This window comes from Bos grunniens, chromosome 1, assembly GCF_055505025.1.
Source record: "Bos grunniens cultivar Pamir isolate PY7600 chromosome 1, Bosgru_T2T1.0, whole genome shotgun sequence".
Classification (NCBI taxonomy): Eukaryota; Metazoa; Chordata; class Mammalia; order Artiodactyla; family Bovidae; genus Bos; species Bos grunniens.
The window spans coordinates 67,598,892-67,613,014 of record NC_141165.1 but is presented as its reverse complement, the minus strand read 5'-3'; the positions used below and the strand labels follow the sequence as shown (position 1 = coordinate 67,613,014).

Sequence of the window (14,123 nt, the reverse complement as noted above, 5' to 3'; positions counted from 1 at the left end):
CCCTGCACCACCACAAGAGAGAAGTCCCTGTTCGCTGCAACTGGAGAAAGCCTGTGTATAGCAGCAAAGACCCAGTGCAACCAAAAAAAAAGAATTCCAAAATTTGAAAACAAGAGTTAAGAATGGTCTGAGTTCAGCCTCCACCTCCATGAAGCCACATAGGCATTTGCAGAACCTTAGAAACGCATGCATGAAGCCATCCCCACTGACAAACACTGGGCTGTTTCCACCCTTCCTATTAGAAAGAAGGAAGCTGAGGCCTTCAAGAGTTAAGAGATTTGCTCAGGATCACACAAGTAGGGGCAGAAAAATGAGAACCAAATCTTCATCCTTCCACCTACTCAGATAAGTTTATCATTATGTGGTCTTGGCCAGCACCTCCAAATCTCGAGAAACAGAAAACGTGCATGGGTTGGGCAGCCTCTGTGGCCCTATGCTCAGAAGCCTGGCCTCAAATCCTGGCTCCCTGTGCACCCCACTGAGTGAACCCGGGGCAAATCTCTTGTCCTCTACGCCTCACGTTTCTATCTGTAAAATGACATTGATGATGGTGGAAAGAACATAATGGGTGCTTAACAGGAAAGTGCTTTCCAAACTGCTACGCGTGTGTGCTCAGTCGCTTCAGTTGTGGCCAACTCTGGTGACCCTATGACTGTGGTGTGCCGGCCTCCTCTGTCTGTGGGATTCTCTAGGCAAAAGTACTGGAATGGGTTGCCATGCCCTCCTCCAGGAGATCTTCCCGACCCAGGGTTTGAACCCGTGGCATCTCCTGCATCTTCTGCAGCACAGGCGAACTTTTAACCGCTGAGTCACCCAGGAAGCCCCCCGAACTGCTATACCTTGGGCAAATGTTAACTGCCTTTATTATAACGATATGGAAGAAAGGGTGATGACGGTGTGTTCAGGATAACCTCAGTCTTAGAATTATTATGAGGTTTCTTATAAGATCACTAATGTGTAGTGGGGAGCTTCCCTGGTGGCTCAGAATCTGCCTGCCGATGCCAGAGACGTGGGCTCGATCCCTGGGCGGAGAAGATTCCCTGGAGAAGGAAATGGCAACCCACTTCAGTATTCTTGCCTAGGAAATCCCATAGACAGAAGAGACTGTTGAGCTACAGTCCATGGGGTCACAAAAGAGTCGGACATGACTTAGCAACTAAAACAACAACGTGTAATGACATTTGATCATAAGAAATGCATGACCTAAACAAGTTCCAATATTTTTCACATAACCTTTTGTAGCTATAAGGCTATTACCAAGCCTATTAGAAGTAAAAATACTTTAAAGAAAGTGGTACAGATCAGATCAGATCAAATCAGTTGCTCAGTCGTGTCCGACTCTTTGCGACCCCATGAATCGCAGCACACCAGGCCTCCCTGTCCATCACCAACTCCCGGAGTTCACTCAGACTCACGTCCATCGAGTCAGTGATGCCATCCAGCCATCTCATCCTCTGTTGTCCCCTTCTCCTCCTGCCCTCAATCCCTCCCAGCATCAGAGTCTTTTCCAATGAGTCAACTCTTCGCGTGAGGTGGCCAAAGTACTGGAGTTTCAGCTTTAGCATCATTCCTTCCAAAGAAATCCCAGGGCTGATCTCCTTCAGAATGGACTGGTTGGATCTCCTTGCAGTCCAAGGGACTCTGAAGAGTCTTCTCCAATACCACAGTTCAAAAGCATCAATTCTTGCGGCGCTCAGCTTTCTTCATAGTCCAACTCTCACATCCATACATGACCACAGGAAAAACCATAGCCTTGATTAGCCGGACCTTTGTTGGCAAAGTAATGTCTCTGCTTTTGAATGTGCTATCTGGGTTGGTCATAACTTTCCTTCCAAGGAGTAAGCGTCTTTTAATTTCATGGCTGCGGTCACCATCTGCAGTGATTTTGGAGCCCAGAAAAATAAAGTCTGACACTGTTTCCACTGTTTCCCCATTTATACTAATGGTACAGTGTTAACGAGCAGGAAAGGACGTATAAATTTTGTCTATATCCAACAGCTGTAAAAAAAAAGTTAGATAAACAAATGGAGACTACAAAGCACCACGGCACTAAGGCAGGCACAGCAAAATCGTGTCCAGAGCTAAAGGACTCTCGGCCCCCGAGGCTGCGGAAGAGGAACTGGCCTTTCTCAGAGGAATTATTTGATAACACACCAGAAGGCACCCACTTCAACACCACGTAGTGCGTGGAGTCTTTCTAACGTGAAGAGGACAAATACACACAGGTGCTCCCCAGCAGGAAACACTAGACCTAATTCAAGTCAAGGGCACAGAGAACATCAGGGGACATGGAGAAGCATCTTACAGAGGCTCAGAGAAAAGGCTGCTGGCTTTGGAGGGCTCCCCCAGCAGGAAACCCCGCCTTTTATCCTTGTTTGACCTCCTTGGATTGCGAAATACATGCCATGCTCTCTGGCCTAAGAGCTCTTAAGAAAGAGAGAAATGGGGCAGGAGAGGCGTACTTCATAGGGGGAAAACTTCCATATTCATTGTCATCATTTTCTGGGAGAAGTGAGATAGATCAAGGGACAAAGTTCCACTCCAGTGAAAAACTCTAGTAGTTACCATCCAGTTTCAACCTTCCTATCAGAGATTATATGGTCACGCTTACATTTGTTTTTATTTACATTCATGAACAGCAAGTAAAGCAAGTTTGGAATTGACCGTGTGTAAGGCAAAGCTCTGATCTCTGTGATCAGTATGTGGGTGACTAACGCCCACATGAGCTTAGTGTAATGTGATACAGGTAAACCAAAGGACATGCTGGCCCAGTTAACTCGCCAAAAACCACCTAGATCCATTTATTTCTATTTCATCTTGCTTATTTCCTCAGCAGAATAATACGTGTAGGTAATAAATCACTTAAGTGTTTTCTACTATAATTTAAAAGAACATGTTCAATGGGAGGCACACCAATTTTTATTTTTTATTAAAAAGGTTATTTTCCCTTTAGCACTCAGTTAAAGAGCCTCTGAAAACCTCACACCACTGTCCATGAGTCTAGTCATTTTACTCTGAAAGGTCAAACTGGGCTCATCCCTGAAGAGACACTGTGAAATTTATTCGAGGCATTTGGGGGACTCTTGGGCATCCAGGCAAGACATGGCTGAGTGTGGTTACAGGGGGAATGGGGAGAGCAATGAACATTCTGAAACGTGACCCTAAGATTAAAATCTCTTAAGATAAAATCTGTGTTCAGTCAGCATTTATTTGCCAAGCTAGGGGCCAGCTCTGGATAATCACTGGATTTTTCAGACTGCCTGAGCCTCTGTCTCCATTCTGTGACTATGAGCCTCTCCACTGGGGAAAGAGAGTCTTAACAATTTAGATCCCCACAGGGAGAAGCCCAGTACCTGGAATGTGATAGTGGTCCCCCACACACTGAACTGTCATCAAACATCTAACAAATCATCAAACCCTAAATGTATTTTTCATCTAACTATTCCCCTTCGGTTGCTTCTAGTCTCCCACAGGGACTGGTGCTATACAGGCAGAAACTGAGTGAATGAGTGAATAAATGGATGTGTTAATAGATGCACACTGTCTGGTTATATATAAAAGCATTTGTAGAGCTTGTGAATGCAATAGTGTTTTTTTCCTAATGTTGTTTGCTCGAATATGGTGCCATTATTCATTATGATAAATGCTGCTTTATATTCATAAGACTTTGTGCTATTTACAAAATGCTTTCACATGCATTATCTTCTTTAATTCTCACAGCAGTGCTGCAGAGTAGATATTATTATCCCCCACGTTAGATAAGAGGTGATTTGTCCGAAGTAGACAGTAAATAGAGCTGGACTTGCACCCAAGTTTCACCACATACACTTAGCAGTCTTTCCTGGGTTAAAGGGTGAGCAGGAAAGCAAAGGTTATAAGCATTTTAAACAGATGCTTGTTTCTGAAGAAGTCCTGGTGTGTAGTGCCCAGATAAAGGAAGTGGCATCTCTAAACTGCTGACAAGCTCTCCCACCAGTCACCTGGCTTGCCGCTGGCTACATCTGCTTCTGAATGCATAGCTGTTCTTATGCCAGGTCACCCGATGGAACTTACGTTTAATTATAGCTACTTGATACTAAAATAACTAGTGAAAAGAGGGAAAATTCAGACAACTAACCAGTTATTATTTTGTCCACACAATGACAAACAACCTCTGGGGTAAATTTTTGTCTTTGAGTTGAGCTGCTAAATTCATGGAGATACCACAATTATTTCCTCTCCAGTTAAATGTCAGCCCACACAAGGAAGCCAGCAGGCTTGAACAGCAGGAGTCAATATTAAAAAAAAAAAAAATCCGGACCTCAAAATGTGACCTGCTTCCTAAGGCCCCTGGTGCTCTTTTCTGTGCTAATGATCTGTGTTGTTGGCATTGTGGCGGCAGACACACTTTATATCCTAGAGCTGAAAGGACCTTAGAAATCACTTAGTGCAGCAGTTTTCAAACTTTGGAAAAGTGAACACTTTATTCAAATAAACCCTAATATAGAAGGGACTTCCCAGGTAGCTCAGTGGTAAAGAATCCACCTGACAATGCAGGAGACAAAAGAGACGCAGGTTCGATCCCTGGGTCAGGAAGATCTCCTAGAGAAGGAAAGGGCAACCCACTCCAGTATTCTTGTTGGGAAAATCCCATGGGACAGAGAAGCCTGGTGGGATAGAGTCCATAGGGTTCCAAAGAGTCAGATACAACTGAGCACGCACGCACTCACTAATATAGAAGCCCTGATGAGCAAAGCAAATCCATGCAGGTTTGCTTAGGTTGAGGAGGAGATTGTGAATGGCCTGAGGGGGCCTTCCCAACAGGGCTCTGAAAGTAGGGTAATCTCTCATTTTGCATGTGAGGAGATGAGGCCTGGAAAGCAAAACTAAGACAAAGAACTTGGAAATCTGTTTTTGTGGTTCTGCTACTCTTAGAATGTCTATGTCCCTTATCTCAGTTTAACTTTCTTTTCTACCTGAATTCCAGCCTCCTCTTGTGTCCCATCATAAATCCATTGACTTACACCTGCTTACTGCCTCCAGAACCACCATAGCATTCTAATCACTGCTTAGAGAACATGATATTTCCCAAGTGTACCTGAATTCACAGAAGCCCTTGTTTTAAAAAATGCAGATCCTTGGAGTCCCTTCTTTGCGATTCTGATTCCGTTGGTTTGGGGTAAAACCAAAGTAATTCTCTTTGTCAGGGAAGTTTGGGAAATACTTGCTGGATAGAATGGGCCAAGGATGTCCTCTCATAGAGACAATAAAGAGTAAGCTTAAGTGGGCCGTTCATCACATAAAAAGCCAAAGAAAGTCTCAGTGTTGTCAGAAAAGTTTTCTCTTTCCATCATAATCAAGGAATGTCAGTTCTCTGGCATTAAAGAAAAACTTCAACCAAAAAAAATTTTTTTTCCATTCACTTTTGAGGCCTTCGAGGTTTTGAAGGTGCATCACACTGTAATGTCACGTTTGCTGGCTGGGTAGGAAGGCAGACCTCAGGTTGTGACCTCTGCTCCCCCACTGACCACTGCCTCCTGACCGTCTGCTTTTGCCCAGGCACTCCCATGTGACTCGTGCTTTGCCCACAGGGCCTCCTGCAAGTCCTTGTTTCCTTCCCTAGCATGTGCTTTATCCAACATGCTGTTCCTCCCAGCGTGGCCTGGACTCCAGGGTCTGCTGGCCCTTCAGTGCCCTCACTCATCCACTCTAGACTGGCTGTCATGTCCTGTGTAACATGTGTGGAACATAGGTGTCTCCCCCTGGAAGTATCCTAGCCCTCTACTCAGTTGGTACCACCCTTACTTATGACCCTATCCTCCCCACTTATATTTGAGATTTTCCCCACTTCCATTTTGTCTCAGGAAAAAATATTTACATGTGTATCCTTCAAAATCTGGGGCTTGTCTCATTTCTTTCCAGAAACCATGTGGCTGTCACCTATCTCTCCACTGACCTGACTCCAAACCCCTCTGCCTTGGTCTCTGATGGCTTTTCTGTTGATCTTAGAACTGGAGGACCACTCTTTTCCTTTGGAATAATGCTGCCATTGGTGATGCTGGCCTCAAGGGATGGGGTCAGCAAGAACATCGGGCTTCTCAGCACCTCATCATCCCTTAATTTCCTACATTATTATTAGCATAGGCTACTACATGAACAGACTGTAGTGAATATCAGGGGGTAATTAGAGAGAATAGATTTACAACTGGATGCCAAATATAAGAACTGAAGGGAAAGCGGATTTTAAACACATGATACTAGTTTCCTTGTGGATAAACTCCAATCCCTAGCCTGCCTTCTGTCCATTGAGGTCTTCAAAGAGAGAGCCTTCCGTGATCCTTCCCCATATGAATAAGGACCCTCCACTCCATAGATTAATTGTATTTATCCTAGAATGTGTCCCAATCACACCCACACTATTCCCCAAAACACACACATGCACACACATTCACACAGCCTACATGCACAGCCTACACGGGGCAGATGGGCTGTAGCAGCACTCTGAGAGTATCACCCACACTGGGGAGCAGGGGACACGAGGACAGTTTGGGACGGGTTCCAGGGTTCCATATCCTGTCTATTTCAGGGTTACTCTGCAAGTATAAGGTGAAGCTATACCTCTTTATTCTCCATCTCTGCTTCCGTTTCTATATGCGTCACTTGTTTATTTATTTTTATCGAGGTGTATAGTTGGTGAGCAATATTACACAGGTTTCACGTGTATAACAGTGATTCATAACTTTTTGAATCTCTGGGTCACTTTTAAAATATGCACACATTCTCAAGAAGAAACACAAAGTCACTTTCCGAAAAGTCTCTTTCCCACCTAAGCTGCAAATTTTTCCCAACCCCAAGAGAAAAATATTACCCTTTTATACAATTATACACAGGAATTATAGACCGCTTTAGCCCATCCTCCTTGTTGCAGTCCACACCTTCTTCCCCACAACAGTCAGGCTATGTGGATTATTCACATAGCCTATCAGTGACACCACAAAAATGGGATAAAACCAGTCCTGTGCTTTTTCTATTTGGCTATGATTTTATCCTCTCCCAAACACTGAGAGGTGGAAGGAACAGATAAGGCATATTGCTTGTTATCTTTCAATATCCATTCTTTCCTTCCATAGTAGTAGAGCTTTAGCTGGACACATGGTCACTTAGCTAAAGACCACTACCTCACCCAGCCACTCCTGAAGCTAGAAGCAGCCATGTGACCTCTGGTTCTGGCCAATGGAATGTGAGATGTGCTTTGTGCCATTTTCCTGAGTTTGCCCTAAAAAAGATTGAGTGTGTGCTTCTGACCCTTTACTTCCTTCATGCTGGCTATAACATGGCTGGAAACAAAGTAACACCTTGAATCCAGAGAGGGACTACCTATCTCTGGGCTTCTGCAGAGAAAGAGATAAGCATCTACTTTAAGCCAAGGTATTTTCCGTATTGCTTAGTTGAGTACAGTGGCCATCCTCACAGATGCCAAGTTTCTTGAAGGAAACATAATCAGTGAGAAGTGGAGCTGAGCCTCAGGCCTCGTGCTCTAATCATGCAGCTTTCCTCGTCCATCTTCAAGATGTCTTTATGAAAACTTGAACACTTGATAACAGAGATGTCATAGAATGAAATGTGACATTTTATTGCATGTCTTTCTGTGGTTTCCTTGTTTAGAATATAGTAGTTACTAATTTTATCTCTCTGTTAAGATAATGCTATCTGCCAATGGTCATCAACCTCTATCACAACAGCAGCCTTCACCTTGCCTGGGATCTTAAGAGCATAATACATTTTCTGGAAGCAGTGATTTCTTTCTCTGTAGTAGGTTCAGAAGGAAATATACAATCTTGGGACTTAAAGGCAGAAATCTTAGAACCAACAAGGATAAAATACACTTTACAAATAAGTAGAGGAATTGGAGGGTCCAGATAATGAGAGCTGATTCCTGTTGACTCAGTGATTGTAACTCCCTTGCTCAGTCCTTCTCCAACAGTCCTGCTAAGCCCCACAGGTGAATAAAAGTGAAATGACCTCATCACTGCCAACAATAACAACAAGAAGAGCTGGGTGGCAGAAATTTAATTTTAACTCACCATTCCTCATCTTCACCAGGAAGAATAAATCATCATTTGACAACCTACACTAACTCCATACAAAGAACGGATGTTATTAATCCTATTTTTGGATTTGCTTTAATAACGAATAGTAGCAAACTCATTAAGCATTTATTATGTTCCAATCTCATTCTATGTATTTACATGTTGATTTCTAATTATTTCAATTGTATGAAGTAGATACAATTGTTTTTTTCCATGTTACAGGCAAGGAAACCAAAGACACAAATATATTTTACATGCTTGTTAGTAAACTAAGTATACTTTAGCAGGTATAAAAAACGCTACCTTCTAGAAATCTTTTTACTAGTGATGTACTGATGATAGTTGTTGCTGAAGTGTGAGCACTCACATTTCACTCACCATTTCCCTCCCATCTGAAATTGCACTCCAAAGAAACTAACCTGCTTCCTCAGCAGGGAAAACAAATTATCCAATTCTTCTGGGCTTGTTCCTAAAAGTCAGATTATTCTCAGTTGAATCAAGTTCAAGAACATGGTATCTTCATATTTAAGGAACACATCTGTATACTGAAAATTTTCATCATGTTGATCATCTGTGTACTATCTCTTGACAGTGTGTAAATGTGTATTGCAATATAAATGTTCATAAGAAGTGGAATACTAATATTGATGCTTGCTCTAGAAAAAAAAATGCTTATCTATAAAAAATCTGTACTTAATGAGAATCAATAGTTAACAAAGAACCCACACAAAGTACATTGTATTTTGACCATTTTAGTTATGAGCCAGATCTTCCAGTGGAATTTATTTATAACTCGCTGTTTTCTTTGAATAATTAAAGAGTTTTATAAGCTTTTAGCCTCAAGACAATACTATCATGTTGTACCATCACATTGTTTTACAGTATCAACTCTGCCACGCAAATGCGGAAATAGTTTTGTTGCTTGCCAATTCAAAGTTGGACAGTTCAAATTACTTTTCTTCTTGAATAATACTAATTTTCCTCTAGGCTATATGTGGCAAAAATTCATAATTTTCTCCATTCTCACCTTTTTTGGGGTGGACAACAAAGTGACTAACCAATAAAAGCAAAACTAACCAAACTTCTTAAACATAGAAGTGGCCATGTGTCCTGATCAATGAGATATTAGTGGATGCCATTGGTTGGGACTTTTAAAAATCCTCTTTAAAAGCAGTATAGACTCAAATAAAAATATTTTTCCATGCCCTTTCCTTTTTCCTTCCCGGAGAGTAGATGTGATGCCCGAAGGCACACTGTGAGTTTGGGCTCATCAGATAACAAGCATCCATTAAGCATAGCTGAGTGGAAGCACAGAAGGAACCTAGATTATGCTGGTAGCAGGAAACGACAATACCAGCCCTGTACTGTCCAACTCATGTAATGTGAAGAGATTAAAAGCCTTCATTTATTTAAGCTTCTATTTTTCTGGTTCCCAATACTCACAGCCAAGTACAGTTTCTAACGTCTAAGTGATCAGAAAACAGTAGCAGAGGATATGAAGGTTTTCAACATCTTGAAACTGAAAAATTGGGATAGGTCTACCAAGCATGGTTAAACATTCTGTTATACAGCCACTAGGCATTTTCAAACAATATTTGAAATCAAGTCATCTGTTGGTGAATCAGATCAATCATTGAAAATAAGATCCAGTTACTAAGACAAAAATACTTATGCTACCATCCAGTCTTATTTTATTTCAATAAAATAAATTTGGACATAAAAAGAAGATGTGCAAAATGATTTTTTTCATTTGGAAATTGACAAGAAGTACATAACATTTGGGGAGTTTTAACATGAAGAATTTCTGTGCTCAGGAAGATACATATATGTATAGCAGAAGCAATAGGAGCCTATAAATTATAGAACTGAAAAAAGTATGAAAAGTACTACTAATAATGAGTTTTTCCTGTACGTATGTATATGTGACAGTAGTGATCATAGCTACTATCTTTTTTTTCATTTTATTGAAGTATAGTTGACGTACAGGTACTATTTTAAATGGGCCAATAATGGGCTGAGTTCTGTAGTAGATCTTGGGACTTGGAGGCAGGCCTTTTGACTAACCTCAAAATCTAGGTTTTATTTCTCTAAGTCATTAGAGCATAAGGATTCTATGCCTGAAGAAGAGAGGCAGTCAGTGGATTCCTTGATGTACTGCTAAGTTTGTTTTTCTCTTGCCCCGTATCTCTGAGAAAGCCTCCATTCCCAAAGCAAATACAAAGGAGAGATTTGGAGAGGCATTTTATGTGATTAAAAATTCTCTCAGTGGTTGCTCCTCCTAACCACAACTGTCTTTGTTTTCTATAGCTGTGCAATGAGTTCGTACACGCTAGTGACTTACACAATACCCATTGTCCCCTCACATGTTCAGTAGGTCAGAAGTCCAGGAAGGCACGCTAGGTTATCAGCACAGGCTCCCACAAGGTTAAATTCAAAGTGTCGGTCAAGCCGGGTTTTCACCTGGAGCTTGGGACCCTCTTCTGAGCTCGCTGGGACTGTCTGAAAGATATAGCTCTCTGCAGCGTAGGTCCCCATGACTTGCTGGCTGTCAGCCAAGGTCTCCAGGTTCTAGCCATGTGCCTCCATCTCTCACAACTTGGCAGTTTGCTTGTCTTCAAATCAGCAGGAAAACAGTTTACTAATGCTTAACTTCTTATGAGGGGCTTGTTTGAGGAAGTCAGGCCCACTCAGGATAATCTCCCTTGTGGTTAACTCAAGGTCAGTAACGTAATCACAGGAGTGATAGCCCGGCATACTCACTGTTTCCACCCATACACCAGGGGAGGGGACTCTAGAAGGTATGGACAGCAGAGGCAGAATCTCAGGGCCATCTCAGAATCCTTTTTATCACAATGACCTAGAGCATGTTGTTGCTTAGAGGTGTGGTTACAGTCGTTATAACGCTTACTTGTGCTTCGTCGCTCAGCTGTGTCTGACTCTTTGCGACCCCATGGACTGTAGCCTGCCAGGCCTCTCTGTCCATGGCATTTTCCTGGCAAAAATACTGGAGTGGGTTGCCATTTCCTACTCCAGGGGATCTTCCCAACCCAGGGATTGAACCCATATCTCCTGTGTTTCCTGATTTGGCAAGTGGATTCTTTACCACTAGCACCACCTGGGGAGGACCCAATGCTTTCTTGAACTCTGAGGAATTCCTTCTTCTAAAGAGGATGGTAATGCTTATATTCTTACCTAATTATCTGGAAATGTCATTGTCAGCACTGCACTGTTTTGAAATTAGGTATTCAACAGGTTAGGATGAATGTTCCTTCAAACTAGAATGAAAGGAGGCTGTGTTCCTAGTCCATTCTTTTGTGTCTACACCATAAGCACTGTACTCTCAGACCTCCACCCACTGGGTTTGGCACCAGGGGCACTCTCCTCGGGCCAGTGCTGCTGCTGTTTCTGGAGCTGCAGCAGTTACAGCATATCCCTCATCGGACGAGTTCTTCAGTGTTCCTCGGGACTTGAATTGTGGAAACTTAGACGTTTTCTTCTGCCTTCCCAGTTATCCCCCAGGCTACCTAAGATCCTTTATTAATCTATTTCAGTGAAGACTAGCTTGAGTGAGTTGTTATTTGCAAACAAGAACACTGACCAGTAGAGTAATTAATGACAGATGTGATGGTGGACAACCAACCTTTCAGGAAATGAGAATGTGTAGCTGCTTATTCAATGTTGTTAGGTTACAAGGCAAGGAGAATCCAGCCCATGGCAGCAGTGGTGACAGCTACTTAAATTATCACTTGGTTATATAGAATAAGGGGGCTTCCCTGGTAACTCGGCGGTAAAGAATCTGCCTGCAATGCAGGAGACTCGGGTTCAATCCCTGGGTCGGGAAGATCCCCTGAAGAGGGAAATGGCAACCCACTCCAGTATTCTTGCCTGGAAAGTCCTATGGACAGAGGAGCCTGGTGAGCTACAGTCCATGGGATCATAAAAGAGTCAGAAACGACTTGGAGACTAAACAACAACCTATAGAATAAGAAGCCTAACAACACAGGACTGCCAGGGTCCCTGCAGTTCTGGAAGAGAAGGAAGGTATGTGGAAGAAGACTGACGGTCCATCAGGATGCTTCTGAGTATTATGGGAACGAAAAGAAAACGTGATGGTTAATTTTATGTGTCAGCTAGGAGAAGGAAATGGCAACCCACTCCAGTATTCTTGCCTGGAAAATCCCATGGACAGAGGAGCCTGGTGGGCTACAGTCCACGGGGTAGCAAAGAGTCAGACACGACTGAGCGACTTCACTAGGCTAGGCCATGATACCCAGACATTTGGTCAATGTAATACATACACATTATATGTATACATACAACACAAATATGCACATACACATCCTATTGTGCTCTGTTTCTCTGGAGAACTCTAATACAGATAGGGTTTAAGTTTACCACAACCTGGATAAAGTTATGGTGACGGAACTGTATATGTCCTGGGATTTCCCTGGTGGTCCAGTGGTTAAGATTCCGAGCTTCTAGTGCAAGGGGCCATGCCATGTGGTGTGGACAAAAAAAAGAAAAGAAAAGCAGAACCATATTCCTGTAGTAATCATGGAGACTTAAAAGATGCACGCGCACACACACACACACACACAAAAGATGCACAACTGGTGATTACTGTCACTTCACATCTAATTTACCTATTTGGCCGTTGCAGAAGAGAGGTCTCACAGAACAACAAGGGTTATTTCCCACTTAATTGGATTGTCATGTCTGAAGGATGCTATCACTCAGGAGAGAAAATCAGTCCAGACCCTTCATTGTAGCTAGAACGGACCTTTCAGTCTGACCAATGTCTCTTCCTCTGTCCCAGTAAACAGAGAACACTGGATGCAGATGGTTTCCACCTGGCAGGGACAGACACACACCATGACTGGCTTCACTGCCAAAGAACAACAGGAACTCGCTGACTGCCATAATCCAGCCCACAGAACATCAGAGTGGTCTGTAAACCAACTATTTTATGCTAATGCAATGCAGTGCACAGAAAGAGTATGTACCATTGCTGTTCATTTGCTAAGTTGTGTTTGACTCTTCGTGACCCCATGGATATAGCATGCCAGGCTTCCCTGTCCTTCACTAACTCCTGGAGTTTGCTCAGGTTCATGTACATTGAGTCAATGATGCTATCTAACCATCTCATCTTCTGCTGCCCCCTTCTCCTTTTGCCTTCAATCTTTGTCAGCATAAGGGTCTTTTGCAATGAGTTGGCTCTTTGCATCAGATGGCCAAAGCATTGGAGCTTCAGCTTCAGCATTAGTCCTTCCAATGAATATTCAGAGTTAATTTCCTTTAGGATTGACTAGTCTGATCTCCTTGCAGTGCAAGGGACTCTCAAGAGTCTTCTCCAGCACAATTTGAAGGCAACAATTCTTCGACACTCAGCCTTCTTTATGGTTCAACTCTCACATCCGTACCCGTATACATTCATAAAATATATACATATCAAAAGATGTGTGCTTAATTGCTCAATCGTGTCTGGCTCTCTGTAGCCCAACAGACTGAAGCCCACTAGACTCCTCTGTCCATGGAATTTCCCAGGCAAGAATACTGGAGTGGCTTGCCATTTCCTTTTCCAGGGATCTTCCCAACCCAGGAATCGAACTTGGGTCTCTTGCATCTCCTGCATTGGCAGATGGATTCTTTGCCACTAATGCCAACTGGCAAGCCCCATCAAAAGATAAAAGATATGAAAAATACAGAGGCCTGTCAGTTGACTGAAATTTCTGGAGATCAGTGTCTCAAAATGTCTCCTCCAACAGGAAAGAAAAGAATTCCAATATGCATCCACTGTCATAAGAAAGGGGAATGATGCTTGCTCAATTTTTGTATTTTGTAAAAATTATATATGATGTTTAGCTCTGCTTCCGCAAATAATTAACAGGTCACAGAAAGTCTTCTAGCCTTCAATGTGGCACAAAGCAATAGACGACTCCCTGGAAGATCCAGACTATAGTGCATACCCTCACATTTCAAAGTACAGTATCTTTTTAAGTGAATAACTATGGCATTCTCCTTCTGGGTAAGTCTCACTTTGCTGTTGGATCCTGG

At 42.7% G+C, this 14,123-nt stretch overlaps 1 protein-coding gene across 1 annotated transcript in view; it reads right to left on the bottom strand.

The window, feature by feature from the left end:
• The window catches only part of LOC147379565 (uncharacterized), a 553,375-nt gene that overhangs the window by 491,196 nt on the left and 48,056 nt on the right, over positions 1-14,123 (bottom strand). The gene's annotated exons all lie outside the window — the stretch shown is intronic.